General features: G+C 39.8%; 1 non-coding gene across 1 annotated transcript; it reads right to left on the reverse strand.

Moving 5' to 3' along the window:
* Window positions 1-6,329: 6,329 nt before the first annotated feature.
* Window positions 6,330-6,436, reverse strand: LOC141694123 (small nucleolar RNA R71). The gene has a single exon (XR_012563451.1). It is a non-coding gene; the product is annotated as a small nucleolar RNA R71 (small nucleolar RNA).
* Window positions 6,437-17,159: the final 10,723 nt, after the last annotated feature.

Raw genomic sequence — 17,159 nt, forward strand, 5'->3', positions numbered from 1 at the left:
TGAATTAACAATATTAAACACATATGAGATCATAACTTCATTACTACTTCATTCAATAGTTATTATTATTACCCTTAGCATGTAACGGTGATGATATTAATCGAACAACACGAAATTGATAAAAGCCAAGTTTCGTTGCACAAGTACCATTCTACCAAGCATCCACAATTAAGATAGAAGTTGAATAGGCATCAATTATGTTGAGACCCTATATGTCTACAGAATTTGACAACATAACGATTTAAGCGCAAGTTATTCTTTATGATTATACAGGGTAAGTAAACGGTTAGAGTTACCCACTAATCATGCATACAATACATGAACATATGCTAGCATGGCAAGTTCTAAATCTCAAGATTCACTGTCGCTTCACCAAAGATTAACAGGCTATATTATATGTTCATGACGCACATAAGACGAATAAGCACGACCTATGCTAGATATCATACAATCATCACATACCAAGGTATTAAACAGTTAACTAAAGAAATCCATAGTAAATCCGCTATGACCCCATGATCACGATTAGCCCATGATAGAATTCATCGTCACCATGGGTTCATATGAAAATATGATAATAACACAACGATATAAACTAATAAAAATACTTAATAAAAACAGAGTACGTCACAAGAGTATTAAGGTTCAAAGTAAAGAAAACTAGCATCCACTGTTACAACGAATTAAAAGAATCACAAGATAACGTATGCTTCCTCTTCTTCGTTGTTGCGTGCTAAAATGGTCTTCTTAATATTCTCTCCTTGTTACTAGCTCCTTGCTTGTTACTTGTTGTGAAAACGTCTCCCAAGATTACTTATATAAGAGTCCACAAGAAACAGCACCGTCAGAAGCCCAATAGAACTCAAATTAGAAAATCCAGAATCTAAAATCCGACCTCAGGCGGCCGCCTCCAATCCCACGCGGGTGCCTGCTCTCCAGGCGGTCGCCTGCACACTCCAGGGGGCGCCTGCACACCTTATGGAAAATTCCACTTTCTGCTTCTGATTTTTGCTGAATTCTTCGCACAACTCCCCGCAATTGATTCCAAGTACTTCCCTAGGCTTATTATGATGAAATCTCCCTAATTACGCAAGTTATACCCTGAAACGAAAAAACACTAGAAAAACACATCAAATACACCAAATACTTGATTTCAAGACACCAATTCAAGCCATTATAAGACGTTCTAAGTGGTATAAAATGCCAATTATCAACAATCACCTTACTGACTTGAATGTTGTGCACTTTCTCCCCTCACTACCTGACTCTCCCTTGCTAACTGGAATGATTACATTTGTTTCCCCTTCACTAACTAAGACAAGTACATCTTTCTCCCCCTTTTTGTTAGCATCAAGTTGAGCAGGGTTGGAAGTTTGTGCAACCACCAATTTCTGAAGAAGGAGTGTTTTTTGAGCTTGGTGGAGTTGGATTTTAGTGATGGAAGAGTCTAGGGCCTTCAGCCTAGTGTCCAAAGAATCAACCTTGCTACTGAGATCAGAATCTTTCCTGAGTTGTGATAAGTGGATTTTATATTATTTTAGAACGCTTCATATCGGCTTAAGTTGATGATTTATGTTGCCCAGTAAAGATATAATTATTTAAGGAGGGTTGGATACAATTGTATAAATGTTTCGAACAAGTAGTAAAATATAACAGTTTTTAATATTTCTGATAAAAACTGTTACAAAACCCTCTCAAGAAATATTGATGTTCTTGAGAGCTGTTAGGTCGAATGATACTCGAGATCGATATACTATGTGATGACCTAAACTGTGTTTATATACTACACAGCTACAACTAAACAATCTAAGATATGCATTATCAAAAGCTAACTAAAACTAATACATATCTTCAACTGAATAGATAAAGTCCTATAACTCAGACGTAAAAGATATCCACTCCATAATACAAGGAACAGAGCAAATCTTCTAAGCTGACTGTCTTCAAATACTGATGACATTCAAATGCTGATGATGTGTTAAATCCTGATGACACATCAAATACTAATGACACCCGAACAACCAGATCCTGAGCTTCTTCTGATCATTGAGAATTCAATATGTAACAATCTCCCCCAATTTATGCTTAATATAATGAAGCAGAAATTCCATTCTCAATGATGCCAAAACCAATCTACAAAATGTACAAGGAGTAAAGCTTACTTCAGCATCTTCAGATAACTGACAGTTGTTTCCAGAAAGTTTTTCAATCTTTCTTCCTCCTTGTCTCGTAGGACTTTAACAAGCTTATTTCTTCAACTCTCTCTTCTCTTCAGAGTCTTCTCCAAGCTGATAGATGGCTGATCTCAACTTAGAAATTGAGCTTTTATTTATCTCAAGATCACCAATCAACATGAAACTTAAACTGACATCTTCATGATTAGGACTGAAGGATAACTGAGGACTATTGAGAAAAAAAATTAGTACTTCAGCTCCCTTTTTTATCTTCATTTCTTGACCAGTATAAGTATGTACTCAGGAACATAATCACCGTTGTATTTATCATCTTTTGTCATGACTCTTTTTTTGATGACTTCAAGTATCATAGATGATCAATTTCTGGTGACACTGTTCTCAACTCTAAGAAGATAGTGAATGTATTTCAATTCTGTCACAGTTTTCATTAAAAGTTGCTGCAATGTAAAGCTCTTTACTTTACCATCTCTGAAAAAGTACAGAATCTCTTCTCTGACATCATTATCATTTATCTTTCTATAAACGATCTTCACAGCTTTAACTTTCTCAAGATGTGAAGGAGAAATTATTTCACCGATATTCTCTATCAGAGTATTTGTATTCAGCAGATCAGTTCTTAAAATCTCCATATTAGAATGATCAATGCCTCCTCTAGTTCGAGATTTGACAAGTTTCAGTTTTTTATTGTATTCCACCCAAGAAGTTTTCTTGATGGACTTATCAATATCTTCCTGTTCTGAAATAGAATCTCTTAACCTGCTGATTCTATCATTCTTGCTGAGAGGAGCATAACTTGTAGAAAGATCATGAATCTTCCCTTTTGCTTTATGCCATAGTTCTCTCTTTGATTTTAAAACTCTCTACATATAATATTTGCATGCTTGATCAGCTTTCCTTCCATCAACATTTTCTTTTTCATCAACCTCTGAAATATGAGAAGTGACTACTCTAGTAAGGGCTGACTTATTTAAGGCTTCGATCACTTTTTCATCAGAGTCAAAATCAGTTATCAGGTTTATAGCATCAGGATCTGCTTTTACCTCAGGATTTGTGTTTGCATCAGGAGTTACATTCTGATTTGCTGTATTAGCTTGATCAATGTCAGTGGCTGACCTTTTCTTCCTTTGTATAATCAACTCTTCTGGCTTTTGAACTTCTTCATCTTCTTCATGTCCTTGTACAGGAACATAACCTTCTCTGGATAGAAAATTCAGAAAAGTAGAGTTAAATGCAGTCACTTGACTTAATTTAGAAGTTCTTCCTCTTGCTCCTCTTCCTCTAGCTCTTGTAGATCTCCCACCTCTTTTTTCTCTTCCTTTAGAAGTGTTAGCTTCAGCTTCAATTTGAGCCATTAACTCCTTTTGTGGCATAACTGCTTCCTCAGGTGTTAGATCAGGAAATTCTTCAGTTATATACCCAAGAGCACTCCTAGCATTCTTTTGCTCAAACCTCTTATCTTTGTAGTACAAGACAATCTCTTCACCTATTTCCTTATGCCTGTAAGGAAAGAATAATCCCTTAGCATCTGCTAAATTAGAGATTGTAACTTCATCATCCTCAGGAGCACCATCAGTAGTCTTGTGCTTAGCTTTATGAGCACCAGTAGACTTCCTCTGTCCTGAAGAACCAGTCTTCTTGGAATGTTGAGGTTGTTGAGCAGTGGAAGCAATTTGAACATCTGTGACTGGATTCTTATCATTTTTATCACCAGGATTCTTATTCTTATCACCATCACCATCAATATCTTTATCCTTTGTCTGAATAGAATTTGGCGCACATTTTGTAGCAACTATCTTCTCCCCATTTTTGGCATCAGTATTTGAAAGAAGAGAAAACAAAGCATCCAGTTTGTCACCTATAGAAGAGACCTTATCTTCTAAGGAGTAAAGTCTATAGGCCATGCTGTGCTGAGATTCAACAACATCTATGATAGTATTTTTCACACTTTTGAATTCAGCTGAGGTAGGTGTGTGAAGCATAAATCCATCAATTTTCTCCTTGACAGCTGATAAGTGGCATTTTATACCACTTAGAACGTCTTAAAATGGCTTAAATTGGTGTCTTGAAATCAAGTATTTTGTGTATTTGATGCGTTTTTCTAGTGTTTATGCATTTCAGGGTATTAGTTGTAATTCGGAGGAGGAATCATCAAGAATAAGCCTTGGCATGTGTTCACCATTGCGAGAGGAAAAGAATGGGCAGATTACAGCGAAGAAACGGAGCAAACCTGGATTTTTTCCAGTAGGGTCCTGCGCGCCCGCGCAGCAATGCTGAGCGGCCGCGCAGCAGCCTTGCGCGCCCGCGCAGAAATGCTGAGCGGCCGCGCAGGGTCGGGGAAAAGGATAAATTATTTTAGACTTCTACTTCTGTTTGGCTTCCAACTTCTATGTAATCTGAGTTTTATGGGACTATTATATAAGTAGATTTGAGACGTTTTCACAGAGAGAAAAAAAAGGAGATTATGTTTTAGATTATGTTTTGCGCAAGAAGCGAAGGAGATAAGGAAGAAGACCGATTTAGCATACCGCAACGAAGAGGAAGCATATATTCTTGTGATTCTTGTTTCGTTGTAACATTGGATGCTAGTTTTCTTGCTTTGACTTATTTACTCTTGTGACGTACTCTGTTTTAATATAATTAGTTTAGTTATTATTTTCTTGTGTTGTTTATCATGATTTCATATGAACCCATGATGGCGATAAGTTCTATTATGGGCTAATCGTGATCATGGGGTTGCAACGGATTTATTATGAAATTCTTTAGTTAATTGTTTAATACTTTAGTGTGTGATGATTGCATGATATCTAGTATTGGTTGTGCGTATTCGTCTTATGTGCTTCGCGAACATATAAGATAGGGTGTTAATCTCTTGTGAAGCGACGGTGGATCTTGAGATTTAGAACTTGCCATGCTAGCATAGGTTCATGTACGTTGTGCATGATTAGTGGGTAACTCTAACAGTTTTATTTGCCCTATGTAATCAAAAGGAATAACTTATGCTTAAATCGTTGTGTTGTCAATTTCTGTAGACATATAGGAACTCAACATAATTGATGACTATTCAACTTCTATCTTAATTGTGGATGTTTGGTAGAATGGTATTAGTACAATGAAAGTTGGCTTTTATCAGTTCCGTGTTATTCGATTAATATCATCACTGTCACATGCTAAAGGTAATAACAATGGCTATAGAAGGAAGTAATAATGAAGTTGTGATCTCATGAGTGTTTTATTATTGATAAATTGAAGTGTTAGTTAAGTGGTTAATTAAGTAGTTAATTATAATTAATATTTAATCAACAATTTTAAGTGTTATCTTAACATTGAGAAGTAATCATACATTGGTGAGTGAGTTTAATTAGACAATAACTTAGTCTGAGTCTCTGAGGGAACGAACTAGAAAGTATTCTATATTACTTGCGAACGCGTATACTTGCGTGAATATTAGTGCATGTTTTCGCCCTAACAAGTTTTTGGCGCCGCTGCCGGGGACTCGGCGTATTTGTTTAGTTTATGTACTTACCATCATTGGTCATTAGGACTCAGTGATTAGGACGTAGTAGTTAATTACTCTTTTCGGTTGTGTTTCAGGTACTTTAGCAAGCGTTTATGCAAACTCGTTCTCGTGCTCGCAAGAGGACCTTAGATACAGCTGAGGAGAAAGACGAAGTTCTTGATACTCCGGAGAAGTTAGATTTTGAGGATTCGGATTCAGGAACTGAGCAGAAAGAACCAGTAAACATGGGAGATCGTATTGTTCAAGCTGATCCAGCTCTTATGGATTTTTCTCGGCCTAAAATTGATGACATTCAGTCAAGCATCCTTCATCCGGCTATTCAAGCTAACACCTTTGAAATCAAGCCGGGCACTATTCAGATGGTGCAGAATTCTGTTTCTTTTGGAGGAGCGGCAACTGAAGACCCCAACATGCACATAAGGAATTTTGTCGAGATCTGCAGCACTTTTAAGTATAATGGCGTGACTGATGAGGCTATCAAGTTGAGGCTTTTCCCATTCTCATTGAGGGATAAGGCTAAAGACTGGTTACATTCTGAACCAGCTGGGTCCATCACTACGTGGTAAGATCTTGCGCAAAAGTTTCTGGTGAAGTTTTATCCAATGGCAAAGACTGCTGCTATGAGGAGTGCTCTTACTCAGTTTGCGCAGCAACCTACAGAATCTATGTGCGAGGCTTGGGAACGCTACAAGGAAATGTTGAGAAAATGTCCACATCATGGAATGCCAGATTGGATGGTAATCACTGGTTTTTATAATGGTTTGGGGGCCCAATCTCGGCCCATGCTCGATGCAGCAGCTGGAGGAGCCTTATGGGCTAAAAGCTATACTGAGGCGTATAATCTTATAGAGACAATGGCTGCAAACGAGCATCAAAACCCAACTCAGAGGATGACGTCAGGCAAGGTCGCAGGTATTCTGGAAGTTGATGCAGCCACCGCTATTGCAGCCCAGCTCCAAGCGCTATCAATGAAGGTTGATTCTTTGGCTACGTATGGAGTTAATCAAATAGCTATGGTTTGTGAGCTTTGTGCAGGTTCTCATGCTACGGATCAGTGTTCTCTTGTCAACGAATCTGTTCAGTATGTGAATAATTATCAGCGACAACAGCAGCTTGTGCCAGCGACCTATCATCCTAACAACAGAAATCATCCAAATTTCAGCTGGGGAAATAATCAGAATGCTATTCAGCCACCATATCAGCAAGGAGTGAGTAAACAGTTTAACCCACCTGGATTCCAGCAACCACAGAAGTATGCTACAAGGCAATCATATCCTCAACAGGGAAGTGCAGCTGCACCTACTAGTGCTGATTTTGAGGAACTTAAGCTGTTGTGCAAGAGTCAGGCGGTTTCTATCAAGACCTTGGAAAATCAAATCGGTCAATTAGCCAATACAGTGCTCAATCGTCAACCTGGCACTCTTCCCAGTGACACGGAAGTACCAGGCAGGAAGGAAGCTAAAGAGCAAGTCAAGGCTATTACCTTAAGGTCTGGAAAAGTAGTTGATGCTGAAAAGGCAAAAGAAGTCGAAGCTGAAGTTAGAGATGAAGAATCTAAGCAAAAGGAGAAAGTGGCGGAACCAAAGAAGACTACTGTTGAACACACTCTGCCTGAGGCTAATACAGGGGAGAAACAGCTCTATCCTCCACCACCTTTTCCTAAGAGATTGCAGCAACAAAAGCTGGATAGACAGTTCGGGAAGTTTCTGGAGGTGTTCAAGAAACTTCACATCAATATACCTTTCGCTGAGGCTCTGGAACAAATGCTTAGTTATGCGAAGTTTATGAAGACTATTCTTTCAAGGAAGGTGAAACTGGATGACCTTGAAACCGTTGCTCTCACGGAAGAATGCAGCGCTGTTCTGCAGCAAAAGTTACCACCAAAACTGAAAGATCCAGGAAGCTTCACCATTCCTTGCACCATTGGCAATCTAACTTTTGACAAGTGCCTTTGTGATTTGGGAGCAAGCATTAATCTGATGCCCTTGTCGATCTTTAAAAAGCTGGATCTGCCTGATCCAAAACCCACATACATGTCGCTACAATTGGCGGACCGTTCCATTACTTACCCAAGGGGCATAGTTGAGGATGTGCTCGTCAAGGTGGATAAGCTCTTCTTTCCTGCAGATTTTGTTATTCTGGATTTTGAGGAAGATAAAAAGATTCCCATAATCTTGGGGAGGCCTTTCTTGGCTACTGGTCGTACCTTGATAGATGTGCAAAAAGGGGAACTTACTATGCGGGTCCAAGATCAGGATGTGACCTTTAACGTATTCAAGGCAATGAAATTCCCTACAGAAGATGAGGAGTGTTTAAAAGTGGATGTGATTGATTCCGCAGTTACTTCGGAACTCGATCACATGCTAATGTCTGATGCATTGGAAAAGGCCTTAGTGGGGGATTTTGACAGCGATGATGAAGATAGCAACGAGCAATTACAATATCTGAACGCTTCTCCATGGAAGCGAAAGCTCGACATACCATTTGAATCTCTTGGTACTTCTGACCTTAAGAATGCTGAAGGGAAGCTCAAACCATCAATAGAGGAAGCACCTACCTTGGAGCTCAAACCATTACCTGAACACTTGAGGTATGCTTTTTTAGGTGATTTATCTACGTTACCTGTTATTATTTCAGCTGACCTTTCAGGTAGTGAGGAAGACAAGCTCTTAAGGATTTTGAGAGAATTCAAATCGGCTATAGGATGGACCATAGCAGACATCAAGGGGATAAGTCCTTCATATTGTATGCATAAAATTCTGTTAGAGGAAGGTAGTAAGCCAACTGTGGAATAGCAGCGAAGACTGAACCCGATCATGAAGGAGGTGGTGAAGAAAGAAATTCTGTAATGGCTAGATGCAGGCATCATTTATCCTATTTCTGACAGCTCGTGGGTGAGCCCCGTGCAATGTGTACCTAAGAAAGGAGGTATCACTGTGGTCGCAAATGAAAAGAATGAGCTCATCCCTACTCGAACAGTTACAGGATGGAGAGTATGCATGGATTATAGAAAATTGAACAAAGCCACAAGGAAGGATCACTTCCCTCTCCCATTCATTGATCAAATGCTTGACAGATTGGCGGGACATGAGTATTTTTGTCTTCTGGATGGTTATTCCGGGTATAATCAGATTTGTATTGCACCAGAGGATCAGGAAAAGACTACCTTCACTTGTCCATTTGGCACATTTGCTTTTCGTAGAGTTTCGTTTGGGTTATGTGGTGCCCCGGCCACCTTTCAGAGATGTATGATGGCTATATTCTCTGACATGATTGGAAATAACGTCGAAGTGTTCATGGATGACTTCTCCGTCTTTGGACACTCATATGATGAATGTTTGAATAATCTGTGCGCCGTACTCAAAAGATGCGTGGAAACTAATTTGGTGCTTAATTGGGAGAAATGTCATTTTATGGTGCGTGAAGGCATTATCCTTGGGCATAAGGTCTCTAGCAAAGGTCTGGAGGTGGACAAGGCCAAGGTGGGAGTCATTGAAAATCTTCCCCCACCTAATTCGGTGAAAGGAATCCGTAGTTTTCTCGGTCATGCGGGTTTTTATCGGCGATTCATCAAGGACTTTTCAAAGATATCTAAGCCGTTGTGTAATTTACTTGAGAAAGATGTGCCTTTCAAATTTGATGATGAATGTTTGGCAGCATTCGAGACTCTCAAGGAGAGTTTGATCACGGCACCAGTTATTACAGCACCAGATTGGACAGAACCGTTTGAGATGATGTGTGATGCGAGTGACTATGCGGTAGGTGCAGTTCTGGGACAGCGCAAGAAAAATCTCTTCCATGTGGTCTACTATGCGAGTAAGACTTTAAATGGGGCCCAATTGAACTACACCACTACTGAGAAGGAGCTTTTGACTATAGTCTTTGGCTTTGAGAAATTTCGATCTTATCTGCTTGGTACGACAGTAACAGTATTCACTGATCATGCAGCTATTCGCTATCTGGTTTCTAAGAAGGATTCGAAGCCGAGACTCATTCGTTGGGTGCTTTTACTTCAGGAATTTGAGTTAGCGATCAAAGATAGAAAAGGTACCGAGAATCAAGTAGCTGACCATCTCTCTAGGTTGGAGAATCCCGATTCTACTTCACAAGATAGGACGTTAATCAATGAATCTTTTCCGGATGAGCAGTTGTTTGCAATTCAGGAGGAAGAACCATGGTTTGCAGATATTGTAAACTATCTTGTCAGCAATATAATGCCGCTTAATTTGACATCCGCTCAAAAGAAGAAGTTTATGCATGAGGTGAAGTGGTATATGTGGGATGAACCATATTTGTTTAGACAGGGAGCTGATCAGATCATCAGGAGATGTATCCCGTTCTGTGAGACGGAGGGGATATTACGAGACTGCCATTCCACGGTTTATGGTGGACACTATGGAGGTGAGAAGACGGCAGCTCGTATTCTGCAAGCAGGTTTTTTCTGGCCTACTTTGTTCAAGGATGCTCATCAGTTTGTTTTAAGGTGTGATCGTTGCCAAAGAGTGGGAAATTTGTCAAGGAAGGATGAGATGCCATTAAATGTGATGCTTAAAGTCGAGGTCTTTGATGTATGGGGAATCAATTTCATGGGGCCTTTTATCTCATCTTGCAATAATCAGTACATCTTGCTGGCAGTCGATTATGTCTCAAAATGGGTCGAAGTTAAAGCTTTACCGACAAATGATGCTAAGGCAGTGCTAAATTTTCTTCATAAGCAAATTTTCACAAGGTTTGGAACGCCTCGGGTAATCATAAGTGATGAAGGATCGCATTTTTGCAACCGTAAGTTCACTTCTATGATGCAGCATTATAATGTGAATCATCGAGTAGCTACTGCCTATCATCCGCAAACAAATGGTCAAGCGGAAGTGTCTAACAGAGAGATAAAGTGCATTCTAGAGAAGGTTGTTTGTCCGTCAAGGAAGGATTGGTCTTTAAAGCTCGATGAAGCTGTTTGGGCTTACAGAACAGCATACAAAACTCCACTTGGGATGTCACCGTTTCAGTTGGTGTACGGTAAGGGATGTCATCTACCGGCGGAGCTTGAGCATAAGGCCTACTGGGCATTGAAGAAATTGAACCTGGATTTAGATGCAGCTGGTAAGAAAAGAATGCTTCAGCTTAATGAACTTGATGAATTTCGACTTCAAGCGTACGAGAATAACAAAATGTATAAGGAAAAGGTGAAGAGGTGGCACGATAGGAAGCTACATCCTAAGTTATTTGTGCCAGGGCAACAAGTTCTGTTATTCAACTCTCGGCTCCGACTTTTTTCTGGGAAGTTGAAATCAAGGTGGTCTGGACCTTTTATTGTCAAAACTGTGTTTCCACATGGAGCGGTGGAAATTTTTGAGAATGATTCGGACCAAGCATTCAAGGTTAACGGTCAGCGGTTGAAGCACTACTATGGGGACATGGCAAACCGAGAGGTGGTTAGTGCCATTTTGTTGACTACTTGAGAAAGGTACGGAACGTCAAGCTAATGACGAAAAAGAAAGCGCTGCGTGGGAGGCAACCCATGAATTGTTGTTACAGGAACCCTTAGAAGTTAATAACCTATCCAAAAACACAAAAAAAATCAGAAAACAGGGGCTGAAAAAAAAAATTTCCAGAGACCCTCTGCGCGCCCGCGCAGCTATGCTGAGCGGCCGCGCAGCTTGCTGCGCGCCCGCACAGAAATGCTGAGCGGCCGCGCAGGGGTCGAGTTCCAGAAAATTTTTTGCAGTTCAGAAAAAAAAAAAACACAAAAAACCCATCACAGAACATAAACCCACGAATTCTTTTCCCATTACCCCATGATTTTATCCCTCAACCCCACTCCTAATCTAATTTAACCTACTCCACACACTATATATACATACACCTATCCTACATATCTCCCACAAACTTCCTACGCTTAAACCCTCTCATAAACATCAAAAATCAGTTCTTACACACTTTTATTCACAAATCAATGGCACCCAAGAGAGCACGCACTATTGACAGCAGCAGCACAGTTCCTACTGCTGATTCATCAAGGGGTACTGCTGCAAGGCCTCGGTTAACTGACAGAGCTGCGGAGGAGGAGTACACTAGGCTGTTGGGGAAGCCGATTCTGAAGGAGAGGGGGTTTTTACCATCAGGGAGGGATGGTGAGTTGTTGCCCATGATTGCAGAGAAGGGGTGGATAGTTTTTGTGAGTCACCCGAAGCAGTACCGATGAGTGTTGTTCGCGAGTTCTACGTGAACGCGAAGGCTGAAAAGAATGGGTTTTCTGTAGTTCGTGGGCTGACGGTTGATTATCATCCTGCGGCGATTCGCCGTGTGATTGGACAGCGAGAGAGGAAGCCCGAGGAGGAGAACTGGAATGAAAAGACTGCTGAGGATTTTGACTTGGATTTGATTTGTGCGACTCTCTGTCGACCGGGCACAGTTTGGAACCGCAGTCCAGCCAATAATGAGTATCGTCACTTTCCGGCGATCGCCATGAACAGGTATGCCCGTGCATGGAATGCATTTATATGTGCTAATATTTTGCCTTCTTCACATGCACACGAGGTCACAGTTGAGAGAGCACAGTTGTTGTGGGGAATTCTGAATGAGGAATACTATGTGGACCTTGGTGAGTTTATCTACCAAGGAATTCTGAAGTTTTTGAGGGGAGCAAAGCATATGAACATCCCTTATGCATCCACGGTTACGAAGCTATGCCGAGCAGTAGGAGTGAACTGGCCGGCTCATGAGCAGTTGCACTTTCCAGCAGCTCCGATAGATTCTGGCACTCTGAATGGGATGCAGGAGTGGACCGGTGGTGAGCCTGAGGAGCATGGGCTGGGTTATCGTCTTCCAGGAGGGCGTCCAGCACGAGGTGCTACTATGGCTAGGCCAGGGCGTGGTGAGGCTGGTTCTTCGAGAGCTCAGGAGGGTGCTGGGAAGGGTGATGCCCAGTATAGGAGGCTTTCACGGCGGATGGATGCCATGTATGAGACACAGAGCAGGTTTGCTCAGGAGCTCACTCTTGCGTTAGGGACTGCTTTTCGAGGCCTTGAAGCTGATATCCAGTGGCCAGTTTTTGGTGAGGACTCTGCATACCCGCCGCCTGATACTCCACCCACTGAGGGTGATGATGATGATGACTCCGAGTAGGTATACCCTGTGTTCCTTTCTACTACCTTCACTGGGGACAGTGAAGATTTTAAGTTTGGGGGTGGTAGTTAAGGAATATTTTGTGTGTGTCATATAGCTGCATATTCATGATAGTTAGTTCATATAGTTGCATAATTTTTGGCCATATAGTTTTTTTATATAGCTTTATTTGTTTGTCATATCATATAGCTCATGCATATACCATGATCCCTTTTGCAATGATTTATTGACTGAATTGTGATATTGATGCGAGTGTAGTGATAGCATTAAAGTGATATTAAGTTGTGTAGATTGATATGCATGCTAGAAGCACTTGTATTTTCACTAAGTCTTAGAGTATGCTTAAGGGCTAGATTGTTGTTATGATCTGATTATTTTCGAGGATAATCTATTTATTATGCTTAGAATTTGATAATAGGTTCTTAGTGGTAAAGGCATGAAAAAGAAAAAAAAAATGGAGTAAAAATGGAATTTGTTGCTAGTTGTGGCTAGGCGTCAAATGGCTAGTAGCCGGCTCGCATGTTATGCGAGTAGTCTAGGGTTGAGCAAGATGGAGCGAAACGCACTTGCTCAGAAAAGAAAAAAAAAATTGCATAATTGATCAAGAGTGGGCTCTTTGGTATTCGAGTTATTAAGTTCTTAGGGGACTTTGTGCCTAGTGACCTAAGGCTTTTAGAGTCTGGGATCCGCTAACCTAACGCTCGTTACATGGATACCATTGTATAAGTCTTTTGTGGACCTCACTCATTGCACGGTCAAATAAGCATTTGAGTTGTAAATAAAAAGCACAATTCCGTAGTAAGCTCCAGAGTTCTTGTAGTGTTGTATATCACTTTGTGCCTAGAATTTTTATTCTTTGTATAATCGTAGGATTGCCTTGAAGATAGTCTAGTCATAGTAATTGGTCTAGTTCCGAAGCATATCTGTTAAGCATTTGCACACACCACGTTTCTGGTTGTATGTCCGTTTGCATGAGTTTATTGATCTTTTGTTATCTAACTGCATTCGTTGAGATGTGACAATTTGGTTGGTTAATTGTAGTAAGGGGGATCGTTGCATTTTCATATAGATTGCATTCATGCATATTTTTATTTGTTTTGAGTCTGTGACGCTTGAGGACAAGCATCGATTTAAGTTTGGGGGTGTGATAAGTGGCATTTTATACCACTTAGAACGTCTTAAAATGGCTTAAATTGGTGTCTGGAAATCAAGTATTTTGTGTATTTGATGCATTTTTCTAGTGTTTATGCATTTCAAGGTATTAGTTGCAATTCGGAGGAGGAATCATCAAGAATAAGCCTTGGCATGTGTTCACCATTGCGAGAGGAAAAGAACGGGCAGATTACGGCGAAGAAATGGAGCAAACCTGGATTTTTTCCAGTAGGGTCCTGCGCGCCCGCGCAGCAATGCTGAGCGGCCGCGCAGCAGCCTTGCGCGCCCGCGCAGAAATGCTGAGCGGTCGCGCAGGGTCGGGGAAAAGGATAAATTATTTTAGACTTCTACTTCTGTTTGGCTTCCAACTTCTATGTAATCTGAGTTTTATGGGACTATTATATAAGTAGATTTGAGACGTTTTCACAGAGAGAAAAAAAAGGAGATTATGTTTTAGATTGTGTTTTGCACAAGAAGCGAAGGAGATAAGGAAGAAGACCGATTTAGCACACCGCAACGAAGAGGAAGCATATATTCTTGTGATTCTTGTTTCGTTGTAACATTGGATGCTAGTTTTCTTGCTTTGACTTATTTACTCTTGTAACGTACTCTGTTTTAATATAATTAGTTTAGTTATTATTTTCTTGTGTTGTTTATCATGATTTCATATGAACCCATGATGGCGATAAGTTCTATTATGGGCTAATCGTGATCATGGGGTTGCAACGGATTTATTATGAAATTCTTTAGTTAATTGTTTAATACTTTAGTGTGTGATGATTGCATGATATCTAGTATTGGTTGTGCGTATTCGTCTTATGTGCGTCGCGAACATATAAGATAGGGTGTTAATCTCTTGTGAAGCGACGGTGGATCTTGAGATTTAGAACTTGCCATGCTAGCATAGGTTCATGTACGTTGTGCATGATTAGTGGGTAACTCTAACAGTTTTATTTGCCCTATGTAATCAAAAGGAATAACTTGTGCTTAAATCGTTGTGTTGTCCATTTCTGTAGACATATAGGAACTCAACATAATTGATGACTATTCAACTTCTATCTTAATTGTGGATGTTTGGTAGAATGGTATTAGTACAATGAAAGTTGGCTTTTATCAGTTCCGTGTTATTCGATTAATATCATCACTGTCACATGCTAAAGGTAATAACAATGGCTATAGAAGGAAGTAATAATGAAGTTGTGATCTCATGAGTGTTTTATTATTGATAAATTGAAGTGTTAGTTAAGTGGTTAATTAAGTAGTTAATTATAATTAATATTTAATCAACAATTTTAAGTGTTATCTTAACATTGAGAAGTAATCATACATTGGTGAGTGAGTTTAATTAGACAATAACTTAGTCTGAGTCTCTGAGGGAACGAACTAGAAAGTATTCTATATTACTTGCGAACGCGTATACTTGCGTGAATATTAGTGCATGTTTTCGCCCTAACAACAGCAGCATGAGACTTCTTCATTTCATCAAGGTCAGAGTGAATTACTTTAACAGAAATAGTGGAGGTCTTAAGATGAAACTTAAGATCAGGAGTTTGAATTTCATCATAGGCACGATGAATATGTTGCAGGCCAACAACAGATGAGATAGAAGTATTTGCAAGTTTCCATTTATAATCCCATTTTGTCTATCGAAAATGATCAGCATCAGTATTTTAATAAGATGGATTTTTATTGAAGTGCGAAGAAGAACCAATATTGGAATTCTTAGATGCATCAATAACTTAAACTGAGCTGTGTCAGAATCATCTGCATTACTGTCATTACCAGAATCAGACAACCCATCAGAAGAATTTGCTGAAGCAGGCAGAATTGCCTTGCCTTTATCGAAATCCTTTGCAAGAGGTGCCTGTGGCTGATAAGATCCTGAAACAGAAACATGGTAACACCTAAATCTCTCTGTTCTTTTCAAGTGATCTCATCACTTCTCACACAATATATTACTTTTAAGAGTAATATTGTTCTCACAGAAGAAACTTTATAATTAAAAAAACTTAAAAGATTTTTTTCTCAAAGCTGCCTCTCCTTTTTCCAGTACAGGAGACTACCACTCAAAAAAATATTGTTTTTATGATATTTTTACACAGTCGCACAGAAAGGCTCAATCACACATTTAAAAAAAAATAAGAGATGGATGATAAGATTAGTATATTTGTCATATAAATAGAGGTAACCTCAAAGAAGAGACTATTTATAATCATACAAACATGAGAATATATGAGGAAGTTAGCAATACCTAAGGTGAGTCCTCAAGTGGAAGTGAAGATAGTGGAGGAACAAACAACACATCAAGATGCTTTTGTAAACTAGTAATTAGTAGGGGATTATCAATAGTAACTAGTTCAGTTGAAGGATGAATCTTAGCAGGAGCTGTTGTAATATCAGGATTTGATATGTCAGGAGAAGGTGAGAGACCGACATCAGTACTTTGAACTGATGGTTCTTGTGGAGTCTGAGAAATATGAGCTGCTTCAGCAATGCTTGGTGAAGGTTCTTGTGTGCTCTTCTTAAAAATAGGATCATTTAAGATTGCATCCACCTTTGACAGTATCTCCTGATGAGTTTGCTTTTCCTGTAGTAGTTGAACAGAGTCAGCAAGAAGATCACTCTGAGCAATATTAACAATGATTTGTGCAGCCTCATTGTCTGCATCTTCCCTTTGAGAAGATGGTTCTTATGTGATTGGATGTGTTGCAGTTGCTAAATCCCTTTGAGACTTAGGTTCTTGTGTACTGACATCCTTGGAAAGAGGCTGAGTTTTTTTCTTCTTTCTGATGTATCCAACTACTTCATCACTTTTTCTTTTCAACTGCTCTTTACAGTTGTCTTGAGTTCAGCATTTGCTTTAATTACTGGAAGCTTGTCGAGCAGAGCACTAGCATCAGTAGTTGGCTTCTTGGTTCCAGTAGTGTCAACAGAGTCATCAGGATGTTGATCAATGGATTTCTTGAATTTTGACAAAGACCCTATTGGCATCTGATCATCTGAGTCAGAATCATCATGTATGATCAGTCTTCTTTTCCTGACCGGAAAATAGTCTTCTTTCTTCTCATTCTCACTCAATGAGGCTTGTTTAGCTTTCTGTTCAGAAGTGCAGATTTCTTATACAGTCTTTTCTTTGTTACAACTGATGTCTTTTGAGAGACAACAGATGA

The sequence above is a fragment of the Apium graveolens genome, chromosome 10 (genome assembly GCF_009905375.1).
Source record: "Apium graveolens cultivar Ventura chromosome 10, ASM990537v1, whole genome shotgun sequence".
Classification (NCBI taxonomy): domain Eukaryota; kingdom Viridiplantae; phylum Streptophyta; class Magnoliopsida; order Apiales; family Apiaceae; genus Apium; species Apium graveolens.